The sequence below is a fragment of the Centroberyx affinis genome, unplaced genomic scaffold (assembly GCF_046629955.1).
Source record: "Centroberyx affinis isolate AG114_WGS23_722 - 3 ecotype Tasmania unplaced genomic scaffold, CSIRO-AGI_Caff_v1 ptg000351l_1, whole genome shotgun sequence".
Taxonomy (NCBI): domain Eukaryota; kingdom Metazoa; phylum Chordata; class Actinopteri; order Beryciformes; family Berycidae; genus Centroberyx; species Centroberyx affinis.
Window position 1 is genome coordinate 131,953 of NW_027279023.1, and position 24,346 is coordinate 156,298.

The 24,346-nt window shown below is 42.9% G+C and overlaps 1 long non-coding RNA gene across 1 annotated transcript; it reads right to left on the reverse strand.

Annotated features, from left to right (window-relative positions):
* Positions 1–231: 231 nt before the first annotated feature.
* LOC139641166 (uncharacterized) lies at positions 232–23,954 on the reverse strand. Its single transcript, XR_011694971.1, has 6 exons — positions 23,908–23,954; positions 22,986–23,049; positions 3,301–3,327; positions 2,327–2,449; positions 1,004–1,040; positions 232–447 (listed from the first exon to the last, which is right to left on the reverse strand). It is a non-coding gene; the product is annotated as an uncharacterized lncRNA (long non-coding RNA).
* Positions 23,955–24,346: the final 392 nt, after the last annotated feature.

Here is a 24,346-nt window from a genome sequence, read left to right on the forward strand (position 1 = left end):
GCACTTTGGTCAACTGTTGTTGTCTTTAAATGTGCTTTATAAATAAATTTGGATTGGAATTGGATTGGGATAGGCTAATACGTTAGCCCTGGTTGGCCCTGTAGTGGAAACCAGACTTGATTCATTATGTTGTAGTGCAGAATGTTCCACTGTGAGCTTAGTGGTTACACTCAGAAAGACATGGACACATGTCTGTCTTTTATAATGCATTTATTTCAAACACAAAGCCTTGTGATCACCAAGCAAACTGACAAGAAGTTGAGAGTTGGAGGAGAAATGGGAGAGGGGGTATAGGGGGTGGAGGTGGGTGGGGGGATGATGATGGTGATGGGTTAAGGTAGGGATGATGATGACGAAGGCTGAGTGAGATGCGCCATGTTGAGAGGGACGCTGGTCTGTATTGTTTTCAGCCGTTCTCCACTGAAGTTACAATGCAGCCGTCCAGTCCTGGGGAGAAAGTTCACACACTGCAAAACTGTCCATCTAAAGGAAAAGTGAAGTCCATCCTCACATTACACTGTTAGATCTCTGAAATCTGTGAAATTTCCCAGAATGCCTTTCGACAACCCCAGAGAAGGGGTGAAACTTGCTGCATTTAGCTGTGAGTTGTATGCGATTGGAGTAAAGTTAGCCTGATATTGGATTTTGGATATTCTGTATTCTGATATTCATTTTCCCAACTTCAATAACTTGCAAAGTAAAAGCCCAATAATGAATATATTTGTGTTTTTTTACAACACAATGACTACCAGAAGGTTCTTCACAGCAAAGTAATTGAAAGTCCATTCAGTACACACTTTGGTGATTGACAGCTTACTTCACACTATCTGAAGTGTTGTGATGTGGTAAACCCCACCCATCTGGTACTCCAAGACGGTTAAAACAAACATTAAGAATTATTAACTAATACAACTTAATCCAGGTCTGTGCACACTCACATAAACACATACACACACACACACACACACACACACACACAGACTTATCATGCACTGAGACTTACCTTCAAATCCCAGAACACATGGGACTGAGTTAGACACCTAGGAAAACAGAAATAATTTCCTCACTCCTAATACACATCGCACAAGCTGACAAAGAGCGTACAGTTTACAGCCTTGGTGTGTGTGTGTGTATGTGTGTGTGTGCGTGTGTGTGTGTGTGTGTGTGTGTGTGTATGGAAGCCTGTTTCCGCCACCTGCCTTTTTTTTTTTTCATCATCAAGTGAGATTTTTTTCTCAATAGTATGACTTTGTATCTCATAATTATGAGATACTATCTCATAATAAATCATAATAAATCTCATATTTCTGAACTACACCAGCCACTTTATTAGGTACACCTAGTAGCGGCTAGTCATCTGTTGCTGTAGCCCATTTATCATAAGGGCCAACAACTTGTGTGTTCAGATGCCCTTCTGCACTGTTGTAAAGTTATTGGAGCATTTGTGGCCTTTCTGTTAGCTTGAACCAGTCTGTCCATTCTCCTCTGACCTCTGACCTCTTTCATTAAAAAGGTGTTTTTGGAACTGCTGCTCACTGGATGTTTTTGTTTATTACACCATTCTCTGTAAACTCTAGAGACTGTAGTTCATGAAAATCCTGAGATGCTGAACTACCACGTCTGGCACCAACAATCGTATCAATCAATCAAACACGCTTAGATCACACATCTTGCCCATTCTAATGTTTGGTCAAACAACTTCACCATGTCTGCATGCTTTATATATTGATTTGCAGCCACATGATTCACTGTTTGGATGAGCAGGCTATTTGTGTTAACAAGCAGGTGCTCCTAATAAAGTGGCCTTGAGTCTCATAATTATGAAATGCTATGTCATAATTATGAGATAGTATCTCATAATTATGACTTAGTATCTCATAATTATGAGATACACAGTCATACTATTGAGAAAAAAATATCACTTGATGGTGAAAAAAAAATAAAATGCGCCTGATTCTTTTTTAACAGGTGGCGGAAACGGGCTTCCATAGAGTGTGTGTGTGTGTGTGTGTGTTGACAATTAAATGCTTTGCTCAAGGGCACCTCGACCGTAGCACAGAAAGTAGCAAAACTGACTTTTGTATATGAAAAAGTTGCGGAATTTAAAAAACAGGTGGGAGATTTGCATGGCGCCCCTGCTAAACCTTCAGCAGCCTGCGGGGGCAGCAGGGAGCAGCTTGGTGCAGAGCCATGAACGCCAAACACAACTGGATTACCATTTGTTGCTCTGAATGGTTTTATCTTGTGACTAGAGTGACCTGACTGAATGTTAGTCCAGTATGAGGCAGATTTAACAGTGTTATCATGAACAAGGATCGATACAGACCTTCAGCTGCAGCATCTTCTTTGTTGCAGTGTTTCTGAATCATTTCAGCTACAGCTTGTTTGACTCCGGGCAGCAGCTTGCTGACAAATTCTTCGAACTTCTTAACCCTCTGTTGCTTTAACTCTGTAGCCCCGGTTGGTGGTGTGAGACGGGACAGACAGAGAGAGATAAACAGAGAGAGAGAGAGAGAGAGCATCAGACCATTAGGGATGTTTCAATTAGAATCTGGTTAAATGATTCAGTTCCATTATGAAGTCTGTAGTGACCCCTTTTTGCCTATCAGTCAAGGGCACCTGGTTGCTGATGGTGAGGATGTTTCGACGCGTGTAAATGACATGTCCACTCCACTGCTTGATCCATTATAATCATAGTGCTGTTTATTGTTCACATTTTAAAGTCTACAGTTTCCAATACGAGCCAGACTTTTACCACTTTTCCAATAACTGTCTGCTTACCAATGCAGATGCAGATTTACCAGGTCAGAACGAAACAAACACCATTAAACGACACGACACGCGACGCCATGTCACGCCACAGTCTAAAACTGTTTGCAAGTCAATCCTTCTTTATGGAAGTGAGATTTGGGGAGCGACTTTAGACTTGGCTTGTAAACATTGGTTCAAGTGTTTGACTGAACAAACGCAACTGGAGTTCACAAAACTCCTGCTGGGAGTCCATGGAAACAGACAGACGGCCTGTTCCCCTTCACACTGACATTAAACAACCATCATTTACATTTTAGAACATCTGAATCTTGCTGATAAAAATGTCATTTATTTATATGAAAACGTTAATTAATATACATACACACACACACACACACACACACACACACACATACACACACACACACACACACACACACACACACACACACACACACACACACACACACACACATACACACACACACGCACACACACATACACATACACACACACACGCACACACACACGCCATACTCTGAGACTTACCATCATCAGCATCCTCAGCTGGGGAACCTGTCAGAATAAAAACAATTTAGGAACTTCTTCACCTCTACTATATTACATAAATTACAATTTAACTAGTAAACTATATTACATATGCACAACCACACACATACACATCACATTTCTGGTAACCATGACTACCATCAACAGTCTGAAGAGGCTTGAAGTGTCCACAACTCCATGACTTACACCTCTTCACACAGAGGTGAAACATTTTCTCTCTGCAGATGATTTGGTGCTAATCTCGAAAACCAAGGAGGGTCTCTGACAAAGTCTTAATATATTGGAGAAATATTGTAAAATTGGGCATTGACAAACATAATGATCTTTCAAAATAGACTCAAACGTTCAGAAAATATTATCTGAACAACTGTGAAACACCCAGAGCTTTACTTATCTTGGACTGACAATATCAGAACCAGGAGGCTTCAAATGGCAGTACATGTACTGAAGAAGAAAGCTAGAAAAGTTTCTTTTTTAGGGGTCCAAGCACGTAGTGCGAGGAACCCTATTGTAATTGTTGCGATTATTATTATTATTATTATTATTAGGGGTCCAAGCACATAAGTGCGAGGAACCCTATTGTAATTAGGGGTCCAAGCACGTAGTGCGAGGAACCCTATTGTAATTGTTCCGATTATTATTATTATTATTATTATTATTAGGGGTCCAAGCACATAAGTGCGAGGAACCCTATTGTAATTGTTCCGATTATTATTATTAGGGGTCCAAGCACATAAGTGCGAGGAACCCTATTGTAATTGTTCCGATTATTATTATTATTAGGGGTCCAAGCACATAAGTGCGAGGAACCCTATTGTAATTGTTCCGATTATTATTATTATTATTAGGGGTCCAAGCACGTAGTGTGAGGAACCCTATTGTAATTGTTCCGATTATTATTATTATTATTATTATTATTATTAGGGGTCCAAGCACGTAGTGCGAGGAACCCTATTGTAATTGTTCCGATTATTATTATTATTATTATTATTTTTCTTTTTCTTCTCGTGCCTTAAAAGTGTCTGCACCTCAGAAACCATAAGCCCCACAGCACCCAAACTTTCCACATAGGTTGGAAATGTCACCCACTACTCAGGCAACAAAAATGACACCAATCCACCTGATGGTGGCGCTATAACAGCCCCCTGCACGTTTTGGTCCATAACTCCTGAACCGTGAGTCACAGAATCAAAATTCCACTTCTCCTGGATTCCCTGGATCCCCATGCATCTATCCAGATAGGCCACGCCCATTTCCGTCTGACTAGATTTTCCGCCATTTTGAATTTTATCAAATACCTATTTTTGCCAACTCCTCCTAGACCGTTGAGGCAATCATCTCCAAATTTGGTGTGCATCACCTCTGGATCCCCATGATTGAAAGTTATGGAAATCGTTTTGATATTCCCTACCGTTCTGATTTAATTAGCTTCCAAAGTTTAATCAAACGTTGTGGGCGGGGTCTATTTCACAGAAACTGCCGTAACTCATGAGTGCATTATGCTACCTGCACCAAATTTGGTAGACATGTGCAGATGTCTACTCTGAGATACCAGCCCGAATGTCCTGTCATGTCACCCATAGGGGGCGCTACAGCAACGTTTCAGATTTTAAATGCCCATAACTCAGTGACTATACATCATAGAAACAAAATTCTTTTTTTCCTGTATTCTTTGGGTAAAGCCGCATCATTGTGATAGGCCCCGCCCAGTCCCGCCATATTAGATTTTCCGCCATGTTGATTTTTCTGAAAAACCTATTTTTGCAAACTCCTCCTAGACCGTTGAGGCAATCATCTCCAAATTTGGTATGTGTTATCTCTGGCCTCTCCTGATTGAAAATTATGAAAAGATTTCCTGTACTCCATATCGTTTGGCCGCTACAGGCCAATTAATTATAGGGTGTGGCACATATGTGACAAAATTAGCCATAACTCATGAACGCCTTGTGCTATCTCAACCAAAGTTGTTGCACTTGTGCAGGTATCAACTCTGAGGCCATGTGCAAAATTTGGTGTCTATAACACGCATGTACCCTAGAGGTCACCAGATGCTTGGACCCCGTCATTGCCGCATGCGGCTATATTTATTATTATTTTTCTTCTCGTGCCCTAAAAGTATATGCACCTCAGAAACCATAAGCCCCACAGCACCCAAACTTTCCACATAGGTTGGAAATGTCACCCACTACTCAGGCAACAAAAATGACACCAATCCACCTGAAGGTGGCGCTATAACAGCCCCCTGCACGTTTTGGTCCATAACTCCTGAACCGTGAGTCACAGAATCAAAATTCCACTTCTCCTGGATTCCCTGGATCCCCATGCATCTATCCAGATAGGCCACGCCCATTTCCGTCTGACTAGATTTTCCGCCATTTTGAATTTTCTCAAAAACCTATTTTTGCCAACTCCTCCTAGACCGTTGAGGCAATCATCTCCAAATTTGGTGTGCATCACCTCTGGATCCCCATGATTAAAAGTTATGGAAATCGGTTTGATATTCCCTACCGTTCTGATTTAATTAGCTTCCAAAGTTTAATCAAACGTTGTGGGCGGGGTCTATTTCACAGAAACTGCCGTAACTCATGAGTGCATTATGCTACCTGCACCAAATTTGGTAGACATGTGCAGATGTCTACTCTGAGATACCAGCCCGAATGTCCTGTCATGTCACCCATAGGGGGCGCTACAGCAACGTTTCAGATTATAAATGCCCATAACTCAGTAACTATACATCATAGAAACAAAATTATTTTGTTCCTGTATTCCTTGGGTAACACCGCATCATTGTGATAGGCCCCGCCCATTCCCGCCATATTTGATTTTCCGCCATTTTGAATTTTCTCAAAAACCTATTTTTGCTAACTCCTCCTAGACAGTTGAGGCAATCATCTCCAAATTTGGTATGCATGATCTCTGGATGCCCATGATTAAAAGTCATGAAAAGATTTCCTGTACTCCATATCGTTTGGCCGCTATAGGCCAATCAATTGTAGGGCGTGGCACATATGTGACAAAATGAGCCATAACTCATGAACGCCTTGTGCTATCTCAACCAAAGTTGGTGCACTTGTGCAGGTATCAACTCTGAGGACATGTGCAACATTTGGTGCCAACGACACGCATGTACCCTAGAGGTCACCAGATGCTTGGACCCCGTCATTGCCGCATGCGGCTATATTTATTATTATTTTTCTTCTCGTGCCCTAAAAGTATCTGCACCTCAGAAACCATAAGCCCCACAGCACCCAAACTTTCCACATAGGTTGGAAATGTCACCCACTACTCAGGCAACAAAAATGACACCAATCCACCTGATGGTGGCGCTATAACAGCCCCCTGCACGTTTTGGTCCATAACTCCTGAACCATGAGTCACAGAATCAAAATTCCACTTCTCCTGGATTCCCTGGATCCCCATGCATCTATCCAGATAGGCCACGCCCATTTCCGTCTGACTAGATTTTCCGCCATTTTGAATTTTATCAAAAACCTATTTTTGCCAACTCCTCCTAGACCGTTGAGGCAATCATCTCCAAATTTGGTGTGCATCACCTCTGGATCCCCTTGATTTAAAGTTATGGAAATCGGTTTGATATTCCCTACCGTTCTGATTTAATTAGCTTCCAAAGTTTAATCAAACGTTGTGGGCGGGGTCTATTTCACAGAAACTGCCGTAACTCATGAGTGCATTGTGCTACCTGCACCAAATTTGGTAGACATGTGCAGATGTCTACTCTGAGATACCAGCCCGAATGTCCTGTCATGTCACCCATAGGGGGCGCTACAGCAACGTTTCAGATTTTAAATGCCCATAACTCAGTAACTATACATCATAGACACAAAATTCTTTTGTTCCTGTATTCCTTGGGTAAAGCCGCATCATTGTGATAGGCCCCGCCCAGTCCCGCCATATTAGATTTTCCGCCATTTTGATTTTTCTGAAAAACCTATTTTTGCGAACTCCTCCTAGACCGTTGAGGCAATCATCTCCAAATTTGGTATGCATGATCTCTGGCCTCTCCTGATTGAAAATTATGAAAAGATTTCCTGTACTCCATATCGTTTGGCCGCTACAGGCCAATCATTTGTGGGGCGTGGCACATATGTGACAAAATGAGCCATAACTCATGAACGCCTTGTGCTATCTCAACCAAAGCTGGTGCAGTTGTGCAGGTATCAACTCCGAGGCCATGTGCAAAATTTGGTGTCTATAACACGCATTTACCCTAGAGGTCACCAGATGCTTGGACCCCGTCATTGCCGCATGCGGCTATATTTATTATTATTATTTTTCTTCCTGTGCCTTAAAAGTGTCTGCACCTCAGAAACCATAAGCCCCACAGCACCCAAACTTTCCACATAGGTTGGAAATGTCACCCACTACTCAGGCAACAAAAATGACACCAATCCACCTGATGGTGGCGCTATAACAGCCCCCTGCACGTTTTGGTCCATAACTCCTGAACCGTGAGTCACAGAATCAAAATTCCACTTCTCCTGGATTCCCTGGATCCCCATGCATCTATCCAGGTAGGCCACGCCCATTTCCGTCTGACTAGATTTTCCGCCATTTTGAATTTTATCAAAAACCTATTTTTGCCAACTCCTCCTAGACCGTTGAGGCAATCATCTCCAAATTTGGTGTGCATCACCTCTGGATCCCCATGATTAAAAGTTATGGAAATCGGTTTGATATTCCCTACCGTTCTGATTTAATTCGCTTCCAAAGTTTAATCAAACGTTGTGGGCGGGGTCTATTTCACAGAAACTGCCGTAACTCATGAGTGCATTGTGCTACCTGCACCAAATTTGGTAGACATGTGCAGATGTCTACTCTGAGATGAAAGCCCAAATTTGCTGTCATTTCACCCATAGGGGGCGCTACAGCAACGTTTCAGATTTTAAATGCCCATAACTCAGTAACTATACATCATAGAAACACAATTCTTTTGTTCCTGTATTCCTTGTGTAAAGCCGCATCATTGTGATGTGCTCCGCCCATTCCCGCCATATTAGATTTTCCGCCATGTTGAATTTTCTCAAAAACCTATTTTTGCTAACTCCTCCTAGACAGTTGAGGCAATCATCTCCAAATTTGGTATGCCTGATCTCTGGATGCCCATGATTAAAAGTCATGAAAAGATTTCCTGTACTCCATATCGTTTGGCCGCTATAGGCCAATCAATTGTAGGGCGTGGCACATAGGTGACAAAATGAGCCATAACTCATGAACGCCTTGTGCTATCTTAACCAAAGTTGGTGCACTTGTGCAGGTATCAACTCTGAGGACATGTGCAACATTTGGTGTCTATAACACGCATTTACCCTAGAGGTCACCAGATTCTTGGACCCCGTCATTGCCGCATGCGGCTATATTTAGGGGTCCAAGCACGTAGTGCGAGGAACCCTATTGTAATTGTTCCGATTATTATTATTATTATTATTATTTTTCTTTTTCTTCTCGTGCCTTAAAAGTGTCTGCACCTCAGAAACCATAAGCCCCACAGCACCCAAACTTTCCACATAGGTTGGAAATGTCACCCACTACTCAGGCAACAAAAATGACACCAATCCACCTGATGGTGGCGCTATAACAGCCCCCTGCACGTTTTGGTCCATAACTCCTGAACCGTGAGTCACAGAATCAAAATTCCACTTCTCCTGGATTCCCTGGATCCCCATGCATCTATCCAGATAGGCCACGCCCATTTCCGTCTGACTAGATTTTCCGCCATTTTGAATTTTATCAAATACCTATTTTTGCCAACTCCTCCTAGACCGTTGAGGCAATCATCTCCAAATTTGGTGTGCATCACCTCTGGATCCCCATGATTGAAAGTTATGGAAATCGTTTTGATATTCCCTACCGTTCTGATTTAATTAGCTTCCAAAGTTTAATCAAACGTTGTGGGCGGGGTCTATTTCACAGAAACTGCCGTAACTCATGAGTGCATTATGCTACCTGCACCAAATTTGGTAGACATGTGCAGATGTCTACTCTGAGATACCAGCCCGAATGTCCTGTCATGTCACCCATAGGGGGCGCTACAGCAACGTTTCAGATTTTAAATGCCCATAACTCAGTGACTATACATCATAGAAACAAAATTCTTTTTTTCCTGTATTCTTTGGGTAAAGCCGCATCATTGTGATAGGCCCCGCCCAGTCCCGCCATATTAGATTTTCCGCCATGTTGATTTTTCTGAAAAACCTATTTTTGCAAACTCCTCCTAGACCGTTGAGGCAATCATCTCCAAATTTGGTATGTGTTATCTCTGGCCTCTCCTGATTGAAAATTATGAAAAGATTTCCTGTACTCCATATCGTTTGGCCGCTACAGGCCAATTAATTATAGGGTGTGGCACATATGTGACAAAATTAGCCATAACTCATGAACGCCTTGTGCTATCTCAACCAAAGTTGTTGCACTTGTGCAGGTATCAACTCTGAGGCCATGTGCAAAATTTGGTGTCTATAACACGCATGTACCCTAGAGGTCACCAGATGCTTGGACCCCGTCATTGCCGCATGCGGCTATATTTATTATTATTATTATTTTTCTTCTCGTGCCCTAAAAGTATATGCACCTCAGAAACCATAAGCCCCACAGCACCCAAACTTTCCACATAGGTTGGAAATGTCACCCACTACTCAGGCAACAAAAATGACACCAATCCACCTGATGGTGGCGCTATAACAGCCCCCTGCACGTTTTGGTCCATAACTCCTGAACCGTGAGTCACAGAATCAAAATTCCACTTCTCCTGGATTCCCTGGATCCCCATGCATCTATCCAGATAGGCCACGCCCATTTCCGTCTGACTAGATTTTCCGCCATTTTGAATTTTATCAAAAACCTATTTTTGCCAACTCCTCCTAGACCGTTGAGGCAATCATCTCCAAATTTGGTGTGCATCACCTCTGGATCCCCATGATTAAAAGTTATGGAAATCGGTTTGATATTCCCTACCGTTCTGATTTAATTAGCTTCCAAAGTTTAATCAAAGGTTGTGGGCGGGGTCTATTTCACAGAAACTGCCGTAACTCATGAGTGCATTATGCTACCTGCACCAAATTTGGTAGACATGTGCAGATGTCTACTCTGAGATACCAGCCCGAATGTCCTGTCATGTCACCCATAGGGGGCGCTACAGCAACGTTTCCGATTTTAAATGCCCATAACTCAGTAACTGTACATCATAGAAACAAAATTATTTTGTTCCTGTATTCCTTGGGTAAAGCCGCATCATTTTGATAGGCTCCGCCTATTCCCGCCATTTTTGATTTTCCGCCATTTTGAATTTTCTCAAAAACCTATTTTTGTGAACTCCTCCTAGACCGTTGAGGCAATCATCTCCAGATTTGGTATGCATTATCTCTGGCCTCTCCTGATTCAAAATTATGAAAAGATTTCCTGTACTCCATATAGTTTGGCCGCTACAGGCCAATCAATTATAGGGCGTGGCACATATGTGACAAAATCAGCCATAACTCATGAACGCCTTGTGCTATCTCAACCAAAGTTGGTGCACTTGTGCAGGTATCAACTCTGAGGCCATGTGCAAACTTTGGTGTCTATAACACGCATGTACCCTAGAGGTCACCAGATGCTTGGACCCCGTCATTGCCGCATGCGGCTATATTTAGGGGTCCAAGCACATAAGTGCGAGGAACCCTATTGTAATTGTTCCGATTATTATTATTATTATTAGGGCCCGAGCACGATCTCGTGCGAAGCCCTATTGAAATTGAAGGAATTATTATTATTATTCTTTTTCTTCTTCGCTAATGAAAATCGCACTTTTGAGGGCCTAAACGTGCTCGAAAAGTTGCGAAACTTTGCACACGCGTCAGAAGTGGCGAAAAATTTGATATTTTATGGGTCTCGCGCATGGGTGTGGCAAAATGGCTCGATAGCGCCCCCTACAAATTTAAAAAAAATACTCACGGCCGTACGTTTGTCCTAGACGTACGAAACTTGGTAGGCACGTGTATCGTGTCCAGACTTAAAAAAAAGTCCGTAGGTACCATGCGCCTAAACCCGACAGGAAGTCCGCCATTTTGAATTGAGTGCCACATTTTGGGGCGTTTTTGGCCGTTTGCAGGGGTCGTACTTTAACGAACTCGTCCTAGGCGAATGATCGGATCCGCGTCAAACTCGGTCAGCATGTATAAAAGAGTTGGACGATGAAAAGTTATCAAAAGCTTGAGTTTTCGTCACACGGCGTGGGCGTGGTGAGGCGGCGAATTTCCACGTTTCGCCACGAAACAGGAAGTGGCTTGGAACTGGCCTGTACATGGTCAAATCTGGACCAAACTTCACACGCTGCATTAGAGTCCCGGCCTGAACACATCTACGTGTCGATATTCGGTCATAGTCATAGCGCCACCTACTGGCGACAGGAAATGACATGTTTTATACTGTGGTGTACTACTCCCAGCGGGTTGGCCAGATCCACCTCAAATGTGGTCAGAAAAGCCGTAGGACCTTGATGACACTCAGTGGTGAAGATCGGGAGCATTCGTCGCACGGCGTTGCCATGGCGGCGCGGCGAATTTCGATGTTTCGCCGTGAAACAGGAAGCTGCGTTAACTTGAGTTTACGTCGTCCGATCAGCACCGGATTTCACATGCTGGTCCAGAGTCCAGGCCTGAGGACATCTACAGGCCGATTGGGAGTCATAGGCATTGCGCCACCTACTGGCGACACCAAACAGGAAGTGGGTTGTAACGCGACTCTACGTGGTCAAATCTGGCCCAAACTTCACATGTCGGATGAGAGTCCCGGCCTGAACGCTTCTACGTGCCGATATTCGGTTATAGCCATAGCGCCGCCTACTGGCGACAGGAAGTTGTGTGAACTTGAGCGTACGTTGTCCGATCTGCAGCGGATTTCACATGAGGGACGAGAGTCCAAACCTGAGGACGTCTACATGTCCCGCGGCTGCGACACGCCCCGACTTGCACACGGAGGCGAGGGCCCGCTCATCACTGCTTGCAGTTTTAATTATTATTATTTTTCTTCTCGTGCCCTAAAAGTATCTGCACCTCAGAAACCATAAGCCCCACAGCACCCAAACTTTCCACATAGGTTGGAAATGTCACCCACTACTCAGGCAACAAAAATGACACCAATCCACCTGATGGTGGCGCTATAACAGCCCCCTGCACGTTTTGGTCCATAACTCCTGAACCGTGAGTCACAGAATCAAAATTCCACTTCTCCTGGATTCCCTGGATCCCCATGCATCTATCCAGATAGGCCACGCCCATTTCCGTCTGACTAGATTTTCCGCCATTTTGAATTTTCTCAAAAACCTATTTTTGCCAACTCCTCCTAGACCGTTGAGGCAATCATCTCCAAATTTGGTGTGCATCACCTCTGGATCCCCATGATTAAAAGTTATGGAAATCGGTTTGATATTCCCTACCGTTCTGATTAAATTAGCTTCCAAAGTTTAATCAAACGTTGTGGGCGGGGTCTATTTCACAGAAACTGCCGTAACTCATGAGTGCATTATGCTACCTGCACCAAATTTGGTAGACATGTGCAGATGTCTACTCTGAGATACCAGCCCGAATGTCCTGTCATGTCACCCATAGGGGGCGCTACAGCAACGTTTCAGATTTGAAATGCCCATAACTCAGTAACTATACATCATAGAAACACAATTCTTTTGTTCCTGTATTCCTTGGGTAAAGCCGCATCATTTTGATAGGCTCCGCCTATTCCCGCCATTTTTGATTTTCCGCCATTTTGAATTTTCTCAAAAACCTATTTTTGCAAACTCCTCCTAGACCGTTGAGGCAATCATCTCCAGATTTGGTATGCATGATCTCTGGCCTCCCCTGATTAAAAGTCATGAAAAGATTTCCTGTACTCCATATCGTTTGGCCGCTATAGGCCAATCATTTGTGGGGCGTGGCACATATGTGACAAAATGAGCCATAACTCATGAACGCCTTGTGCTATCTTAACCAAAGTTGGTGCACTTGTGCAGGTATCAACTCTGGGGCCTAGTGCAAAATTTGGTGTCTATAACACGCATTTACCCTAGAGGTCACCAGATGCTTGGACCCCGTCATTGCCGCATGCGGCTATATTTATTATTATTTTTCTTCTCGTGCCCTAAAAGTATATGCACCTCAGAAACCATAAGCCCCACAGCACCCAAACTTTCCACATAGGTTGGAAATGTCACCCACTACTCAGGCAACCAAAATGACACCAATCCACCTGATGGTGGCGCTATAACAGCCCCCTGCACGTTTTGGTCCATAACTCCTGAACCGTGAGTCACAGAATCAAAATTCCACTTCTCCTGGATTCCCTGGATCCCCATGCATCTATCCAGATAGGCCACGCCCATTTCCGTCTGACTAGATTTTCCGCCATTTTGAATTTTCTCAAAAACCTACTTTTGCTTACTCCTCCTACACCGTTGAGGCAATCATCTCCAAATTTGGTGTGCATCACCTCTGGATCCCCATGATCAAAAGTTATGGAAATCGTTTTGATATACCTTACCGTTCTGATTTAATTAGCTTCCAAAGTTTAATCAAACGTTGTGGGCGGGGTCTATTTCACAGAAACTGCTGTAACTCATGAGTGCATTATGTTACCTGCACCAAATTTGGTAGACATGTGCACATGTCTACTCTGAGATACCAGCCCGAATGTCCTGTCATGTCACCCATAGGGGGCGCTACAGCAACGTTTCAGATTTGAAATGCCCATAACTCAGTAACTATACATCATAGAAACACAATTCTTTTGTTCCTGTATTCCTTGGGTAAAGCCGCATCATTTTGATAGGCTCCGCCCATTCCCGCCATATTTGATTTTCCGCCATTTTGAATTTTCTCAAAAACCTATTTTTGCGAACTCCTCCTAGACCGTTGAGGCAATCATCTCCAACTTTGTTATGCATGATCTCTGGCCTCCCCTGATTAAAAGTCATGAAAAGATTTCCTGTACTCCATATCGTTTGGCCGCTACAGGCCAATCAATTGTAGGGCGTGGCACATATGTGACAAAATGAGCCATAACTCATGAACGCCTTGTGCTATCTCAACCAAAGTTGGTGCAGTTGTGCAGGTATCAACTCTGAGGACATGTGCAACATTTGGTGCCAACAACACGCATGTACCCTAGAGGTCACCAGATGCTTGGACCCCGTCATTGCCGCATGCGGCTATATTTATTATTATTATTATTATTTTTCTTCTCGTGCCCTAAAAGTGTCTGCACCTCATAAACCATAAGCCCCACAGCACCCAAACTTTCCACATAGGTTGGAAATGTCACCCACTACTCAGGCAACAAAAATGACACCAATCCACCTGATGGTGGCGCTATAACAGCCCCCTGCACGTTTTGGTCCATAACTCCTGAACCGTGAGTCACAGAATCAAAATTCCACTTCTCCTGGATTCCCTGGATCCCCATGCATCTACCCAGATAGGCCACGCCCATTTCCGTCTGACTAGATTTTCCGCCATTTTGAATTTTATCAAAAACCTATTTTTGCCAACTCCTCCTAGACCGTTGAGGCAATCACCTCCAAATTTGGTGTGCATCACCTCTGGATCCCCATGATTAAAAGTTATGGAAATCGGTTTGATATTCCCTACCGTTCTGATTTAATTAGCTTCCAAAGTTTAATCAAACGTTGTGGGCGGGGTCTATTTCACAGAAACTGCCGTAACTCATGAGTGCATTATGCTACCTGCACCAAATTTGGTACACATGTGCAGATGTCTACTCTGAGATACCAGCCCGAATGTCCTGTCATGTCACCCATAGGGGGCGCTACAGCAACGTTTTAAATTTGAAATGCCCATAACTCAGTAACTATACATCATAGACACAAAATTCTTTTGTTCCTGTATTCCTTGGGTAACGCCGCATCATTGTGATAGGCCCCGCCCATTCCCGCCATATTTGATTTTCCGCCATTTTGAATTTTCTAAAAAACCTATTTTTGCTAACTCCTCCTAGACAGTTGAGGCAATCATCTCCAAATTTGGTATGCATGATCTCTGGATGCCCATGATTAAAAGTCATGAAAAGATTTCCTGTACTCCATATCGTTTGGCCGCTATAGGCCAATCAATTGTAGGGCGTGGCACATATGTGACAAAATGAGCCATAACTCATGAACGCCTTGTGCTATCTCAACCAAAGTTGGTGCACTTGTGCAGGTATCAACTCTGAGGACATGTGCAACATTTGGTGTCTATAACACGTATGTACCCTAGAGGTCACCAGATGCTTGGACCCCGTCATTGCCGCATGCGGCTATATTTATTATTATTTTTCTTCTCGTGCCCTAAAAGTATCTGCACCTCAGAAACCATAAGCCCCACAGCACCCAAACTTTCCACATAGGTTGGAAATGTCACCCACTACTCAGGCAACAAAAATGACACCAATCCACCTGATGGTGGCGCTATAACAGCCCCCTGCACGTTTTGGTCCATAACTCCTGAACCGTGAGTCACAGAATCAAAATTCCACTTCTCCTGGATTCCCTGGATCCCCATGCATCTATCCAGATAGGTCACGCCCATTTCCGTCTGACTAGATTTTCCGCCATTTTGAATTTTATCAAAAACCTACTTTTGCGAACTCCTCCTAGACCGTTGAGGCAATCATCTCCAAATTTGGTGTGCATCACCTCTGGATCCCCATGATCAAAAGTTATGGAAATCGTTTTGATATACCTTACCGTTCTGATTTAATTAGCTTCCAAAGTTTAATCAAACGTTGTGGGCGGGGTCTATTTCACAGAAACTGCTGTAACTCATGAGTGCATTATGCTACCTGCACCAAATTTGGTACACATGTGCACATGTCTACTCTGAGATACCAGCCTGAATGTCCTGTCATGTCACCCATAGGGGGCGCTACAGCAACGTTTCAGATTTTAAATGCCCATAACTCAGTAACTATACATCATAGAAACACAATTCTTTTGTTCCTGTATTCCTTGGTTACAGCCGCATCATTGTGATAGGCCACGCCCATTGGCGACTTATCAGATTTTCCGCCATGTTGAATTTTCTCAAAAACCTATTTTTGCGAACTCCTCCTAGACCGTTGAGGCAATCATCTCCAAATTTGGTATGCATGATCTCTGGATGCCCATGATTAAAAGTCATGAAAAGATTTGCTGTACTCCATATCGTTTGGCCGCTATAGGCCAATCAATTGTAGGGCGTGGCACATATGTGACAAAATGAGCCATAACTCATGAACGCCTTGTGCTATCTCAACCAAAGTTGGTGCAGTCGTGCAGGTATCAACTCTGAGGCCATGTGCAAAATTTGGTGCCAACAACACGCATGTACCCTAGAGGTCACCAGATGCTTGGACCCCGTCATTGCCGCATGCGGCTATATTTATTATTAGGGGTCCAAGCACATAAGTGCGAGGAACCCTATTGTAATTGTTCCGATTATTATTATTAGGGGTCCAAGCACATAAGTGCGAGGAACCCTATTGTAATTGTTCCGATTATTATTAGGGGTCCAAGCACATAAGTGCGAGGAACCCTATTGTAATTGTTCCGATTATTATTATTATTATTATTATTATTATTATTATTATTATTATTATTATTTTTCTTCTCGTGCCCTAAAAGTATCTGCACCTCAGAAACCATAAGCCCCACAGCACCCAAACTTTCCACATAGGTTGGAAATGTCACCCACTACTCAGGCAACAAAAATGACACCAATCCACCTGATGGTGGCGCTATAACAGCCCCCTGCACGTTTTGGTCCATAACTCCTGAACCGTGAGTCACAGAATCAAAATTCCACTTCTCCTGGATTCCCTGGATCCCCATGCATCTATCCAGATAGGCCACGCCCATTTCCGTCTGACTAGATTTTCCGCCATTTTGAATTTTCTCAAAAACCTATTTTTGCCAACTCCTCCTAGACCGTTGAGGCAATCATCTCCAAATTTGGTGTGCATCACCTCTGGATCCCCATGATTAAAAGTTATGGAAATCGGTTTGATATTCCCTACCGTTCTGATTTAATTAGCTTCCAAAGTTTAATCAAACGTTGTGGGCGGGGTCTATTTCACAGAAACTGCCGTAACTCATGAGTGCATTATGCTACCTGCACCAAATTTGGTAGACATGTGTAGATGTCTACTCTGAGATACCAGCCCGAATGTCCTGTCATGTCACCCATAGGGGGCGCTACAGCAACGTTTCAGATTATAAATGCCCATAACTCAGTAACTATACATCATAGAAACAAAATTATTTTGTTCCTGTATTCCTTGGGTAACACCGCATCATTGTGATAGGCCCCGCCCATTCCCGCCATATTTGATTTTCCGCCATTTTGAATTTTCTCAAAAACCTATTTTTGCTAACTCCTCCTAGACAGTTGAGGCAATCATCTCCAAATTTGGTATGCATGATCTCTGGATGCCCATGATTAAAAGTCATGAAAAGATTTCCTGTACTCCATATCGTTTGGCCGCTATAGGCCAATCAATTGTAGGGCGTGGCACATAGGTGACAAAATGAGCCATAACTCATGAACGCCTTGTGCTATCTCAACCAAAGTTGGTGCACTTGTGCAGGTATCAACTCTGAGGACATGTGCAACATTTGGTGCCTACGACACGCATGTACCCTAGAGGTCACCAGATGCTTGGACCCCGTCATTGCCGCATGCGGCTATATTTATTATTATTATTTTTCTTCTCGTGCCCTAAAAGTATCTGCACCTCATAAACCATAAGCCCCACAGCACCCAAACTTTCCATATAGGTTGGAAATGTCACCCACTACTCAGGCAACAAAAATGACACCAATCCACCTGATGGTGGCGCTATAACAGCCCCCTGCACGTTTTGGTCCATAACTCCTGAACCGTGAGTCACAGAATCAAAATTCCACTTCTCCTGGATTCCCTGGATCCCCATGCATCTATCCAGATAGGCCACGCCCATTTCCGTCTGACTAGATTTTCCGCCATTTTGAATTTTATCAAAAACCTATTTTTGCCAACTCCTCCTAGACCGTTGAGGCAATCATCTCCAAATTTGGTGTGCATCACCTCTGGATCCCCATGATTAAAAGTTATGGAAATCGTTTTGATATTCCCTACCGTTCTGATTTAATTAGCTTCCAAAGTTTAATCAAACGTTGTGGGCGGGGTCTATTTCACAGAAACTGCCGTAACTCATGAGTGCATTATGCTACCTGCACCAAATTTGGTAGACATGTGCAGATGTCTACTCTGAGATACCAGCCCGAATGTCCTGTCATGTCACCCATAGGGGGCGCTACAGCAACGTTTTAAATTTGAAATGCCCATAACTCAGTAACTATACATCATAGACACAAAATTATTTTGTTCCTGTATTCCTTGGGTAACGCCGCATCATTGTGATAGGCCCCGCCCATTCCCGCCATATTTGATTTTCCGCCATTTTGAATTTTCTCAAAAACCTATTTTTGCGAACTCCTCCTAGACAGTTGAGGCAATCATCTCCAAATTTGGTATGCATGATCTCTGGATGCCCATGATTAAAAGTCATGAAAAGATTTCCTGTACTCCATATCGTTTGGCCGCTATAGGCCAATCAATTGTAGGGCGTGGCACATATGTGACAAAATGAGCCATAACTCATGAACGCCTTGTGCTATCTCAACCAAAGTTGGTGCAGTTGTGCAGGTATCAACTCTGAGGACATGTGCAACATTTGGTGCCAACAACACGCATGTACCCTAGAGGTCACCAGATGCTTGGACCCCGTCATTGCCGCATGCGGCTATATTTATTATTATTTTTCTTCCTGTGCCTTAAAAGTGTCTGCACCTCAGAAACCATAAGCCCCACAGCACCCAAACTTTCCACATAGGTTGGAAATGTCACCCACTACTCAGGCAACAAAAATGACACCAATCCACCTGATGGTGGCGCTATAACAGCCCCCTGCACGTTTTGGTCCATAACTCCTGAACCGTGAGTCACAGAATCAAAATTCCACTTCTCCTGGATTCCCTGGATCCCCATGCATCTATCCAGATAGGCCACGCCCATTTCCGTCTGACTAGATTTTCCGCCATTTTGAATTTTCTCAAAAACCTATTTTTGCCAACTCCTCCTAGACCGTTGAGGCAATCATCTCCACATTTGGTGTGCATCACCTCTGGATCCCCATGATTAAAAGTTATGGAAATCGGTTTGATATTCCCTACCGTTCTGATTTAATTAGCTTCCAAAGTTTAATAAAACGTTGTGGGCGGGGTCTATTTCACAGAAACTGCCGTAACTCATGAGTGCATTATGCTACCTGCACCAAATTTGGGACACATGTGCAGATGTCTACTCTGAGATACCAGCCCGAATGTCCTGTCATGTCACCCATAGGGGGCGCTACAGCAACGTTTCAGATTTTAAATCCCCATAACTCAGTAACTATACATCATAGAAACACAATTCTTTTGTTCCTGTATTCCTTGGGTAAAGCCGCATCATTTTGATAGGCTCCGCCCATTCCCGCCATATTTGATTTTCCGCCATTTTGAATTTTCCCAAAAACCTATTTTTGCAAACTCCTCCTAGACCGTTGAGGCAATCATCTCCAAATTTAGTATGCATGATCTCTGGCCTCCCCTGATTAAAAGTTATGAAAACATTTCCTGTACTCCATATCGTTTGGCCGCTACAGGCCAATCAATTATAGGGCGTGGCACATATGTGACAAAATTAGCCATAACTCATGAACGCCTTGTGCTATCTCAACCAAAGTTGGTGCACTTGTGCAGGTATCAACTCTGAGGCCATGTGCAAAATTTGGTGTCTATAACACGCATGTACCCTAGAGGTCACCAGATGCTTGGACCCCGTCATTGCCGCATGCGGCTATATTTATTATTATTTTTCTTCTCGTGCCCTAAAAGTATCTGCACCTCAGAAACCATAAGCCCCACAGCACCCAAACTTTCCACATAGGTTGGAAATGTCACCCACTACTCAGGCAACAAAAATGACACCAATCCACCTGATGGTGGCGCTATAACAGCCCCCTGCACGTTTTGGTCCATAACTCCTGAACCGTGAGTCACAGAATCAAAATTCCACTTATCCTGGATTCCCTGGATCCCCATGCATCTACCCAGATAGGCCACGCCCATTTCCGTCTAACTAGATTTTCCGCCATTTTGAATTTTCTCAAAAACCTATTTTTGCGAACTCCTCCTAGACCGTTGAGGCAATCATCTCCAAATTTGGTGTGCATCACCTCTGGATGGCCATGATTGAAAATCATGAAAAGATTTTTGATATTCCAAACCGTTCTGATTTAATTAGCTTCCAAAGTTCAGTCAACGGTTGTAGGCGGGGTCTATTTTACAAAAATTGCCGTAACTCGTGAGTGCATTGTGCTACCTGCACCAAATTTGGTACACATGTGCAGATGTCTACTCTGAGATACCAGCCCGAATTTGCTGGCATTTCGCCCATAGGGGGCGCTACAGCAACGTTTTAAATTTTAAATGCCCATAACTCAGTAACTATACATCACAGAAACAGAATTCTTTTGTTCCTGTATTCCTTGGGTAAAGCCGCATCATTGTGATAGGCCCCGCCCATTCCCGCCATATTAGATTTTCCGCCATGTTGAATTTTCTCAAAAACCTATTTTTGCAAACTCCTCCTAGACCGTTGAGGCAATCATCTCCAAATTTGGTATGCATTATCTCTGGCCTCTCCTGATTAAAACTTATGAAAAGACTTCATGTACTCCATATCGTTTGGCCGCTACAGGCCAATCAATTGTAGGGCGTGGCACATATGTGACAAAATTAGCCATAACTCATGAACGCCTTGTGCTATCTCAACCAAAGTTGGTGCACTTGTGCAGGTATCAACTCTGAGGACATGTGCAAAATTTGGTGTCTATAACACGCATGTACCCTAGAGGTCACCAGATGCTTGGACCCCGTCATTGCCGCATGCGGCTATATTTATTATTATTATTTTTCTTCTCGTGCCCTAAAAGTATATGCACCTCAGAAACCATAAGCCCCACAGCACCCAAACTTTCCACATAGGTTGGAAATGTCACCCACTACTCAGGCAACAAAAATGACACCAATCCACCTGATGGTGGCGCTATAACAGCCCCCTGCACGTTTTGGTCCATAACTCCTGAACCGTGAGTCACAGAATCAAAATTCCACTTCTCCTGGATTCCCTGGATCCCCATGCATCTATCCAGATAGGCCACGCCCATTTCCGTCTGACTAGATTTTCCGCCATTTTGAATTTTATCAAAAACCTATTTTTGCCAACTCCTCCTAGACCGTTGAGGCAATCATCTCCAAATTTGGTGTGCATCACCTCTGGATCCCCATGATTAAAAGTTATGGAAATCGGTTTGATATTCCCTACCGTTCTGATTTAATTAGCTTCCAAAGTTTAATCAAACGTTGTGGGCGGGGTCTATTTCACAGAAACTGCCGTAACTCATGAGTGCATTATGCTACCTGCACCAAATTTGGTAGACATGTGTAGATGTCTACTCTGAGATACCAGCCCGAATGTCCTGTCATGTCACCCATAGGGGGCGCTACAGCAACGTTTCAGATTTTAAATGCCCATAACTCAGTAACTATACATCATAGAAACACAATTCTTTTGTTCCTGTATTCCTTGGGTAAAGCCGCATCATTGTGATAGGCCACGCCCATTGGCGACTTATCAGATTTTCCGCCATGTTGAATTTTCTCAAAAACCTATTTTTGCAAACTCCTCCTAGACCGTTGAGGCAATCATCTCCAGATTAGGTATGCATGATCTCTGGCCTCCCCTGATTAAAAGTCATGAAAAGATTTCCTGTACTCCATATCGTTTGGCCGCTACAGGCCAATCAATTGTAGGGCGTGGCACATATGTGACAAAATGAGCCATAACTCCTGAACGCCTTGTGCTATCTCAACCAAAGTTGGTGCAGTTGTGCAGGTATCAACTCTGAGGACATGTGCAACATTTGGTGCCAACAACACGCATGTACCCTAGAGGTCACCAGATTCTTGGACCCCGTCATTGCCGCATGCGGCTATATTTTTTTTTTTTTTTGGTACTATCTGTCTTATGTTGACAATGTCCTTTTGTGTGTGTGTGCTCTCTATCTGTTGTATTCTATATATGTTTTTTTAACAGTGTTTTTACAAAAGCCCATCTAGGGAAAACATTGCAAATTAGCTTAGGCTATAAATGAGCCTAAGCGAGACATCAGACTATTTTCATTTAAATGTTCTAGGTCTATGTATCTGTCCTTATTCAAATGAACATTGAAATGAAATGAAATTATACAACTTGATGCTGAGAATACTTCATGTCGATAAAGAAAATTTGACTTTGAATTGAATTGAGAGAGATAATAAAGGTGAAAATGCTGAATCTTGCTGATAAAAACTCAATTTATTTATATGAACAAGTTAATTTAGTCAATTATTTACTTTTATTTACTTCACTTTTATATTTACTTTTTTTGTCCAATATGAAACAGAGTTAACAATGTCATCATGTAAAAGTATTACAATTGTAAAACATATTATACATACACACACACACACACACACACACACACACAAACATACACACTACATTTTTGTTTACCTGGTCTGGCTTCAAGGCCGGCAAACAGAGCAAACAGCAAGAACACAGTGAGAGTCTTCATCCTCTACAAAAACAAAACAACAAGTCAGAATACAGACAGACGCTAAATCACCAGCAATCCCACCGGGTTTTAATCCTCATCCTCTCCTCATCCTCTCCAGTCTGTACAGCAAAATATCTGAAAGCCATAGAAGCTAATATCATGACAGGCGAACATGACGAGCAGATTTGGTTCACCGTGATTTAACACAATGTGGTTTGATTAGGAATCTATGAGCAACAGATGAGTATACTCTGCTGGCAGGTTTTTACTTTTCTTTTCCCTTTTTCTTATCCCAACATCTCTGTGAGTTTGTCTCAGTTTGTCTCTGTGCATCTGTGGTGTAAGGCTGAATTAACACTGGAATATATGAAAAGAGAAAGGCTGATATTGTCCTTTTAATATAAATCACATATTGCCAGTCAGTGTCATACACCTCAGATATGATGCAGTTTGATTGATTACATTTTTATTGTTGAATTGATCAATACTATGCCACACAAGTATGCATAAACATTCTTATTATCATTATTATTAATATTATTTGACTTTTTATTAATATTATTATTATTATTATTAACAATACAGAAAGCAAGTTCAATTGAAAAGCGTTGGTGTCGGTATCAGCCCTCAAAAACCCATATCAGTCGAGGGGAGCATCAGTTTTCCTGCTGTGCCCCCAAATTCTTCACTAGCAATACAGTCTGCATGGTGAAGTAACTTTTATAATGGAGTTTATTCAGATCGCACCACAACGACCACCTGACGACGTCAAACTCACACCTGGAAATACATTCAAACACATTCTGGACAGAAGCTTTAAGAGCGAGGAAAGAGCTGCAGTAAAGTAGAAATAAAATCCGCCTCAGTATTTAAACTCACCTTCAGCAGCTGGTAGTCGTTCCCTTCAGGTGAGATGACCGTCTAGGTGATGGATTTGAGTTGTATCTCTCAGACTGCAGTATATATCCTAAAATTATTGGCCTCAGGCTTGTGTGTGTGTGTGTGTGTGTGTGTGAGAGAGAGTGTGTGTGCTTGTGTGCACTTGCATTAAGGTAAGGCGCCCACAGGCTATGTAATATCATATAACTCAACAATTAATGAACTGGATGTTAAATACTTTCATTTAAATATGTTAAGTCAATATTTTAATGTTTGCATAACTGTAACGCTTTGAGCCTTTCTCCTCACTTTCTCAGAGCATCACAGTCTGTCTTCTTCTAACAGCCTCATCAGGGTTTTCAAGGAGAGGAGGTGTTTCCTGATAGCTTCAGCCTTGGGCATGTGTGTTTGGGTGTGGTAATGATATTCACCACATGTT